We start from the raw sequence: 10,804 nt of genomic DNA on the forward strand, positions 1-10,804 counted from the left end.
TCCTGGGGTTAAAACTTTCCAGCATTTCTCAAAATAAATGGAAAGTTGTACATCATAATGGCCTTTTCCTGGCAGTAATACCAGCAAAGAGAAGTTACCAGGTAACTGATATTAGTCTATAGCAAATAGGAGATTTGAAAATAGAAAATTTGAAGCAGTATTGTACAAGATCTACAGTTAGATACCCTGGGTCTGCATCCCTGCACTTAACTTTGTAAAAGTCAGTTAATCTAAACCTCAGTTTGTCTAAATTTTAGTCACCCTCTTGGTCAAAGCTAGACCTTGTCATTATTAATAATTGTATTGTTTATTGTTTATCTCTCCCTGCTAGAATATATGCACCAATAGAGAAGAGATGTTTATATATTTTGTTCAATGACACAGTTATTGGTTAATAAACATACTTTAACTAACTAAATAAATTAATAAATAAAAATCTGTTAAATGTCGTGATTATGAGTACCATGCAATGGGTATGTTGTAAGGGCTAAATGAGAGATTAAATGTACTTTGGTTAACCATGTGCTTGGCACAAATTAAGCCCTCAAATATGCTACTATATTATAGTTATTTTATATCAGCTTAGATTGTCTTAATGTTTAGACAGTGCTGAAAAAGTACTAATCAAATAGCTTTTTTAATCTTTAAGGCTAATAAAAGTGTTTTGGGGAAAGGATACATGGAAAATGCTATTTGCATCCTAATTTTTAACAGCACCAGTGTAGGATTGATATCTATGTTCTATATAGCATAATAGTAATCTTAAAGCCTACCAGTAACAAATTTTTAAACTTGACATATCTATTTTTATACATCTATATAATATATGTGTGTATTATGTAAATAGTATATATGCAGAGATATAAGCATATTAATATACACATATTAATGAAACTAACAATTTTATTCTAATTTGTTAAAGTTTTATTAGTAAATAAAACAATAATAAATTGATATTTGAGAAATTTATATTTGGTTCTGTATTGGATTTCTCAAATCATGAAAAAATTCAAGACAAAATGGTGCAGTAAATTTCTACATTGCTAGATAATTGTGTTTCTATGAGTCTCTGTTTTATCTTTCCATGGTCAATTCTTTTTTAAAAAAAATGCCCTTGCATTATCAATATTTCTAAAACAAACATTTTGAGGTTACATACTGCTTATATTCGTTTCTTCTTATTTTCATAAATATAGCAAATACAATGGCATACTGACAATGCTTTCCAAATGTGCTAGAAACCTGACAATATCTCTCCAATCTACTTTTTTCCATCTTCGTGTCTCTATCAGAGAAGGCAATCTGGAATAAGACAAATGATATTCAACTGTACCTAACATACCTGTACAGAGTACATTGTGAAAAATGTCCAGAGTACTCTTTATAAAATCAAATGTTCTTATGTCCCTTCCTTGCTTAAAAGATCTTTTCTAAAGAACAAAGTTAAAATTCTTTCTCCTGGTAAGCAAAGCCCTCAATGAGTTGCTTTGTTTTTCTACTGTGTCACAAGTTTTGCCTTTATTTCCTCATTTTCATAAGGACTCTGGCTATATTGACTACTTAAAATTCCCTAATATGCCACATTCATCTCTGAAGCATTGTACAGGTGTCTCCCAATGTGTAAAATTAAAAATATATACATAAATGCTTTCTCCACCACAGAGATTTTGCTCATTGACCTTGCTGGCTCCTGCTTACCTTTCAAAACAGACATTAGTTCCAAACAAAGTCTTTGTTAATTGCACATGATTGGGTTTGTAGGCAATCCTCTGTGTTCCCATAGCATGATTCACTTTGGCAATTCTAGCATCTCTCATTTCTGTAATCTCTAGCTTGTTTACTTGTTTATCTCCTGCAAGAGGCTGTAAAATCCTCAAAGTAGGAGTGAAGTCATGCTATATCCTCAACTAGATGGCACTTGACAAAGGGGAAGTACTCAAATGTGGTTTGCTGATTGAATAATAACACATAAATGGATAGCAAAATCTAGCCTCGGGGCTGACAAACATGTGGGAAGACGTGGGTGTCCAGTGACCTCAATACTTTCAGTCCTGGTCTGGAAGCAACCTGGCATCATAACCCCATCTGGAATCTCCGGGCCAGAAAGTTCGAGCCATGTTTTTCTATCCATGACGTCTTGAGTAAAATCTAAAACATTTCTTTCTTTTTCTTTTGTTGTTTTCCATTATTTAATTATTTAACTTTAACACAAACATTACAGCTAATATTCTTACCAAATATTTTTACTGTATTTTTTGTTCTATTTCTTAATTTCACCAGAGAATTTCCTTCTCGTTGACTTAATCAATACTTGAATTCCTCCTCAGAATACAGCTTTCATCATTGTCTCTTTGAGTTAAATATGCTCATCGTCCTATATTATTTATATTTCAAGAAAGGTTAATAACAGAGTTGTTTCCAAAATTTTTCAATGCAGAAATTTAAATTTATCATTAACTGCAGAACCTCTGTTTTGAAATTCATTTTACTTTATAATTTCACTCTTAAAATATATTTGCCACTAACTTCTAAGTCCCAAGTCTTTCTTATCTTTATTTAACTATCTCATATACTCTACTTGAATTTCTGCCAATATATAAGTTATATTTTGTAGATGACATTATTATATGTGGTCTTATAGATTTTGAATTTACTCTAATAAAGTGACTCTCCTTTACTTTTCTTCCTAACCTGGCCTGAGGTTTCATTGCTTCAGTAATTCTGACAACATATGAAAAGTACTTTAATTTCCATTTATCCATTGTACATATGTAGGTAGATGAAATGCATGAATGTATGCAAACATCTATATTCTCTCTCATATACTTAGAGTTGGAGTAATTCTAAATAACCACGTAGAGTATAACGTGACTTTGACTGAAAAGCTAAAGTAGATTCCGAAAGAACTTATAGTCAGCGTCTCTCAGCTAATCACCCTCCTTATATCTAGACAGTGATTCTTTCCTGAGAAGATTGTAAACAACATGTATCTGTGTCTGCCACAATCTCTGAGGCAAAAAATAAAGGATACATAGAACATCCGGGGTAAGGACTTGTCAGACTGACTATGTATCCAAGTTGCCCTAGCAATCGCCAGAGCAAAAAAAGTGGTCTAAGAGTACATGACAGAATAGTAAGAAGGTGCTACCTCTCAATAGGCAATTTTTTTCTTTTACTTTCATTATCTGGTAGTAGACATTTGTTTCACTTTATTGCTCAGTATTTGTTCCTTGTTTCTCTTATGACAATACTCAATTTTGTTTTTTATTTTTTTTAATTAATTTATTTATTTTTTATTAAGAGGAGCCACTTCCTGGCTCTTTGTCCTTGCATTTAGGAGTCACTCAATCTCATTTTTGAAGGTGGTCATGGAATAAGTAAATTAGTAAGTCTCAAGCTTCCATCCAAGGGGTTAGTTCAGAGTTGTGCAACTAATTCCATTTAGGCCAAAGGAATACAGATCTACAACTGTTATATACACTCTTAAGGAACAACATCTCTTCCTTTTCTATTAGACTTCAGGATGATGATGCACTCCAGGAACTTGCTGCAAAAATGTCACTTCTTCAGGGATGGTGCTCATATAGGTGCGGATAGAGCTGAGATGGAGAAATGCCAGTTTCTGATTACACACTGACTCCCTGGATCGAGTCACTTCAGATATTCCCTTGAATATTATTTCACACAGCACAATGAATTCCTTTTTCTTTATGCAAGTTTGCAATGAGTTTGTTGTCACGGGAAACCAAATCTCTCTTGAGTAATACAATTTACCCAGTTTATAGATAAGAAGATGCAGATGCTGAGAGGTAAGGTAGTTTGTCTAAGGTTAAGCTGTATAGAGCAGAGTCTGAGACCTTATAGTAACTTGTACTTGAATTCAGATTTCCCAGTTTCCTTCTACTGGATTCTATACTTCTAGCCTTATCTAATCAGTGGTTATATTGAAGAGTTTCTTAACTAATTTATCTCCTTTCGGTTTAGCCAAATTTCTCTCAATTTAATCATTCCTACATGTCCATGCTAGTTTTCTTTCTAAAACATACATGTGATTATATCTTTTTCCTATTTAACAAACTACTGTGTTCTCTATAGACTCTTACATCAATTTCTAGCTGAGTAGATGTTATATAAACTCCATTATTCAGTCATGCCAAACATGTCTTGTTCTATTGTTTCTTCATTTCCAGGAAGACTTTTTTTCCACAGACTAGATCTCTGCTCCCAATTCCTCCCTAGACCAAATGGCTTCATCTTGCTAGACTCAGACCTCTCAAGAAACTATGCAATGATAGAGTTTTTGCTTGCATGTATCTTCATATCACTGAAATGTGATCCTTTAGGGCAGAGACTATCTTTTATCCTAATCCTGTACCTTTTTAAGAGGATAGTGCTTACTTACTACATGATATACCCTCAAATGTTTTTGAATTAAATAACTAATTGTTTTAATAACTGACATTTCTGTTGTGAGACTTCAAAGACTGTAAAACAATTTTTTGGAGGTTTGGCAGTGTTAGCTAAATCAAGGGGATAGAAATACAAAAAAAATTAGTCATATGGTCATCAATAAGATATCTATCTTCTGATATAAACAATCACTGATGAAATAATCTTGTAAAAAAAAAAATCAAGCCTTACTCTGACCAGATATCTACTAATTTACAGAAAAACAAAAGATAGAGAACACAAACTATGACACAAAAAATAAAATCAGAAAAATTGATATTAACTTATTGTGGTGATCATTTTACAATTATAAGTATATAAATATTAAATTATTATGTCGCACACCCGAAACTATATAATGTTATATGTCAGTTATACCTCAATTAAAAAAAAGTCAACTGAAGTAGTAATTTAATGTTAATCATTCATAGAATTTATTTTTTTTAGTGTTTGTAGCTTTATTTAAAATAACTGAATATGTCAACTATTATAAAGTTAACTGATAAAAATGCATAATAAAGCAAGTGTTAGAGTTGGGGCAAAACATTTATTCAAGCATTAGAATAACAGCTTCTTGCCATTTATTGATACATTTTGTTCTATATGAAAAATAAGGGGCATTTGATTGGTAAATTTATTATAAACTTTGAATATGACAATGATGTCTCCCATTCAAGCTATTCTCAGTATAAATAAAGAAAATCTAAAAATAAAATTAAAAAGACATTTAGACCGTGGGGAATTTTATGGGACAAATTTCTCGGTGTCATTTACAAAACATGAGAGCAAGAAGGCACCAATATATTTTAAAAAACTTGGAGCATATCAACCAATTACAATAGATGGCCTTTTTGAATCTTGATTCAAACAAATGGACTGCAAAACAAAATCATTTATGGAGCAAGTGGGGAAATTTAAATACTGATTAGATATTTGATGATTTTAAGAGATTTTTACAAAGAAAATGAATAATATATTTTGTTGTTGTTATTACAAACTTTACTTCTTGGAGATAGTTACTGAAATGATTATAAACAGAATGAAATTATATTTGGATTTGTTTTAAATTTATATGAATTCCAAGATAGCCAATGAAGATATAGGTAAAATGATGTTGGATAAGATTTTAAAATTTTGATGCAGGGACTCATGAATACATGTGGACTCATTATATACTCTAATTTTATATATGTTTGAGATTTTCTATATTAAATTAAAACATACTTATTATGTAGTATTCAGTTATATTTGGTTGTAGAGAGTCTAACAACCTTCTAAAATGAGTTCAGCTTTTCTGACCTCCATGTACATATGAACAGCACTTTCACACAACAGTGACCTATAACCACAGTGAAATTTGAACAGATCATTTCAGCATGATCATCGTAAAAAGTAAAAACAAGTTTAATAGATTCCATGGATTCCTTCCTCCCAACCCTTATCCCATCGGTACAAAGCAAATATACTTATTCCTATAAAAGCCAGTTTTCCAGCAGTTGTTTCTTAGAAATTGTTAGGCTTGCATTTTTGTATCAAATTATGTATATATACAATTTTTTTAAAAAAGCAGCTGAATCTTGATTCTTGATGGGAGTGTAGGTTTAGTTATCAACAGTGCTGCATAGTAGCACAAAAAAATAATTTTGTGAACATAGTTGGCGTGGACAGTGTTTATCTTCACTCATATCTTGAGATAATTGCCACATTTTACAATGGCTTTAGCTCTAAAGTTATTTTTTTTTTTCCATCCATCATCAAATGAAGGAGCCAGCTTGTCTCTATCAGATTGATATCAGATTACCAAGTTATAGCTATTGCTGGTATTTGTTTAGAAGTAATTTAACTCCATTTCCCTTTAGAGAGGGCTTACTGAAGTACAACTGAAAAAAAAAATAATAAAGCACTATGCTACTTAACATTTATGAATCAACATCCTGGATGCTTCTCCCATGCCTTTCAAAACTGTGGCTAAATTAAACAAAAACAGCATGTCCTTAGATCACAGGATCTAAATTCCTTTGGGATTCTACTTAATGCAAATTCCACTTTAGGAGTTGAAAGGAAATTAAAGAAGTTTAGTGTGGATAAAATGTTTCAATTCAGGCATTTAAAAGAAAGTGGATAAACTATTGAACATCTGCTCAATGTAATCACATTGGGGAATACAACATCTTGAAATGAAGTTCAAAAAAAAGAATAAAATAGCTATTTTTCCCAAAGCTAGCACCCAGTGTAAGTTATATTATTTTTGAATGATTTCAATTGGTAATTTTTCAAAAATGTGTGGAACAAAACCTTTACCATACTAAACAAACCTTTACCATATTAAAACTTTAGACATGTATGTATGCCTAAATCGACAGCTACTTAATTCCTGGCTGACCCAGTCTTTGAGTTTCTGGTACCTTCTTCCTGGATGACAGTGACTCTATGTGTAGGTGTTCTATCTTTATCTGTTTCATTTGTCCTTGATGGCTGACAGAATAATGGTGTGGTCACTTGGTGGTCTGAGACACACAGTGCACCATTTTTCTACTAAGTCTTAATCTGGCTTATTTAAGGAAAAATTCTTTTATAGGTGTACTCTTTTCTATAACAATACTTAGTCACCTGAGCCAAAGACCGCTGACAATGGAAGCACTAATGACAGGGAGATAACATCAACCAGCTATTGATGGCTGCCAGCTTTTGAAGCTCTTCTCAGTTTAGATGTAAATCATACACAGTGAAGGCACAGAACATTAAAGGCAGAAATTCTGTAACACCAGTTGAGCTGATTAGTACTAAATTACTGATGTTCCATCTGCTGGGGTGGTAATAATTTTTTTAACTGCCTGATTGAAAAGCTTCATTTCACAAAGAATCCATGTTCAGTTGTCTCATGGGAGGTGCTTTATGAATGTACAAAGAAATGAGATGGTGACAAATATGCAATCATTGTATGAGAGTTTAATGCCACTATTAAAAAAAAAAAACTAGCAATTCATATAAGAAGGAATTAGGAAAATACGTTTCCAATAGTATGAAAATATATATTTTGTCATCAGAGTGCTGAATGAAAAGTCATGATTCGAGTCTCCAGATGTTCATACTTGTATATAAAGGTGTGAATAAATAGATGACAATTTATGTCACATCGTAATATCCTGTATTAGTGAAAATGTTAAGGTCAATATCCAGCCATGAGTTGTCTATGGAAGAGAAAAACAATCAACTTTGAGTGTTCCATTCCTGCTGAAGTCATTCAATATTAAAGATTATTGCCTCTTAGTCTAATGCAAATAAACATTTGATTGACCTAAATGATTGTGTAATGATTCCATGTTTTCTGAGCATTTTTTTCCATCAGAATTTTTCTTCCTTTGTAGATTTGCCTATAAAAATAGTAAGCACAGATCATAAGGACTTGGATCCTTCTTGGCAGTGATATTTCTCTATAAATGATACACATTGTTGACAGAATAATCTAGTGTGATATTTATCTATTGTAAACTAAAATGCTGGAAATTTAGTTTTATATATTATTTACAGACTCTGTGCATGAGAGATGAATCTGTAATCAATATGATAGCATGCAATTATTTTGAAGAAAACAGAAAATATAAATTAGGCAATTTTCATATAATGCTTATTAGTAGACAATAACTTATTTTAATGACTTTATATGACATATAGCTTGGATTTAGTAATACCACAGAACCAAACAACTCATATCTCAGAGCTCACTTGAGCCAAGGTTGGTTGTGCAGCTGCATTATATGTCCTTCAATGTAAGCTGTGATTCTCCTCTGTTTTATCTTTATGCCAAGACCCAGTTAAGGAGAGCAGCCTCTTTCTGAAAAATCATGGGTCTCCTCAACAGAGAGAAAAAAGAAATGGCGTAGAAAACATGGTGGTCATAGAGTTTTTCCTCACAACTCATATATATCACTTTTACTCATAGTCCATTGATCAAGGGAAGACTCATGGCCAAGCAGGTATTACTGTGGAGGAGATGCATAATCACTTCTGAGAAAATTAAAAACAGCACTGCATGCAGCCAGAATAAAGTATTCTTGACTGAATACAAATAACATTCAAATAAGGGATGCTGCAAGCCTGTTTGGAACAAGACAATGACAAAGTGTTCCACAACCCAAACTATGATTGAACAAACCTAGCTTTTGTCTCACATGGACTATCGTTGCTTTTTACCAATGACAAACCCAGCCCACTTTAATTCTTCTTCTTCCTAGATAAAATGTTTAAGATACATAGTTTCTAAATTCCTTCTGCATATAGAAACTATCCAATTTGGAACCATTCATAGCTTCCTGAATTCCTCCCAGGAATCATTCGGCACAAGCCTGAATCCTATATAATGCTCTATAAGGCAAAGCTGTGAGTGGAAGAAAAAGTGAGTGGATGATTTGCAATGAGAGGTAAATGCTCATGGAAGGAGTTGAGACAAGATAGGGCATTTACACATGTGGGTCCCAGGCCTGGCTGGTCCCAGGTCTGGCTGTGATCCAGGCTCGCGGCTAGGAATAGGACTCCAGATTTAGAATGTTATATTAGTGTAGTAGGGCGTCTGTGCCTTACATATGTAAACATAATTTAGCTTATTGTATCACGCATGTGTGGATGAATGCCACTCTTGTGCTCTGATATATGTGGAGCCCATGTGGTCCCCTAAGGAGCAGAAGGAGAGCAGAAGCAGAAGTGTGTTCCCCACAATAGAACTGCACTCCTGCAATAGAAGCACATTTCCCACAATAAAGTTGGTGCCTGCTGTTTCATTCTCATGTCAACCCCTTGTGCATTCTTCCAACTGGGCGTCTCAGCACCAAAACCTTCCCTTCTCGATCAGCTCAGCACTGACAACACATATAAGACACTTGTTACATATTCATTATACCTTAAGAATAGAGTGCTAGTAAAGCATGATGAGGGAAGAGTGAGAAGAATAAGAATCAGATCACAGTGGATTCACTAAGTGTCATGAGGAGCTTAGACTTGATCCTAAGAGCAAAAGGCAGCATTGAAAATGTTTCATCAGTGCAGGATATTGTTAGTATGACAGAAACAGAATTCTCAGAGCAATATGGAATACAGTTTGGAAGTTATCAAACTGATAATAGGAAAACTATGGAGATATTGCAGTGGCAATCAATATGCAAAAATGAAAATAACCTGAAATAGAAAAATGGCAATGGGAGAAAAGGGAGTAGTTGGAAAGGTAATATTTAAGAGGTAAAATTTGCAAGATTTGGTGAGCAATTAGATTGTGTAATGAGGGCCAAAAAAAGAGTCTAAAACACACCCAAGTTTGTGAATGACAGAAGTTTCTTACATGAAGGAGGGATGGTAGGAAGTGAAGGTATTTTGAAGGATGACGTGAGTTTAAGTGTGAGCATTTCACGGTTAGATGTGAAGCATCTGCGTACTCTGCATTACTTTACTAACGTTAAGGTGCAAGTATGCATGGACCTCAGGAATAACTGGAATTGGGGTCTTGGATGTCACACACTTTCTGCATTTAATCTCTGACTTTTGTGTATGCATAAGTGTTATTCTTTCTAATGTGATTTCTCTAAGTTTAGGAGAAATAGTAGCCAGAGGAGGTGACCAAAAATTTTCAGATTACCAGCAAGAGATTAAATCTTTCACTAAGCTAAAATTTGTTTAAAAATTTACAAGCTAGAATTGTCATCCAACTTTGATCTGAATGCATATTATGCCGCACCCCTACAGCTTGTTTCAGGTTCTGCTCCTAAACTGATAAACTCTGCCCAGTAAGAATTGAGAGGTTAGATTGTGTTATTGGTCCAAAAGATCCAACACCTCTCCCTATGTCCCTGGAATGGTCTTAACTGTGCGACAGTGGTGGTCGGCTGTGGTATTTTCCCTTGACTTTGGTATCAGCCATATGTCTATCCTTGGTAAATGGATCTCGGTGGTCCTGGAACTAGCAGAACCTTAAAATATGCTGGCTCTGTCAAGCTTGCTCTCTCACACATAAACCATCATGACTGGAGGACTTTCTTCTGAGGAGTTGACCCTTCATCCTGAGCCACAGTATGAACATATGTAACACAAACCTGAGCCCACGTGCAGCAGGAGCCAAGCCCAGCAGACGTGCAGCCTGAAGCAGATCTTCTCATTTGCAGCTCATCCTAAAACAGTAACATTCAACCAAACTGTGGTCACAGTGAACAAAACTTCTGAGTTTGAGAGTCATTTGTTACATTGCCTTATATGAGGTAACAGACAAATGACACGGTTAGGATACCATGTATCTCATTCTCTCCAGAACCTCTAGCATTAGGCTAAGAAAAAGTAATTTCACTGAAATGGGGAGAAAGTACTATCCAAG

Source organism: Pteropus vampyrus, unplaced genomic scaffold, assembly GCF_000151845.1.
Source record: "Pteropus vampyrus isolate Shadow unplaced genomic scaffold, Pvam_2.0 Scaffold83, whole genome shotgun sequence".
Lineage (NCBI taxonomy): Eukaryota > Metazoa > Chordata > Mammalia > Chiroptera > Pteropodidae > Pteropus > Pteropus vampyrus.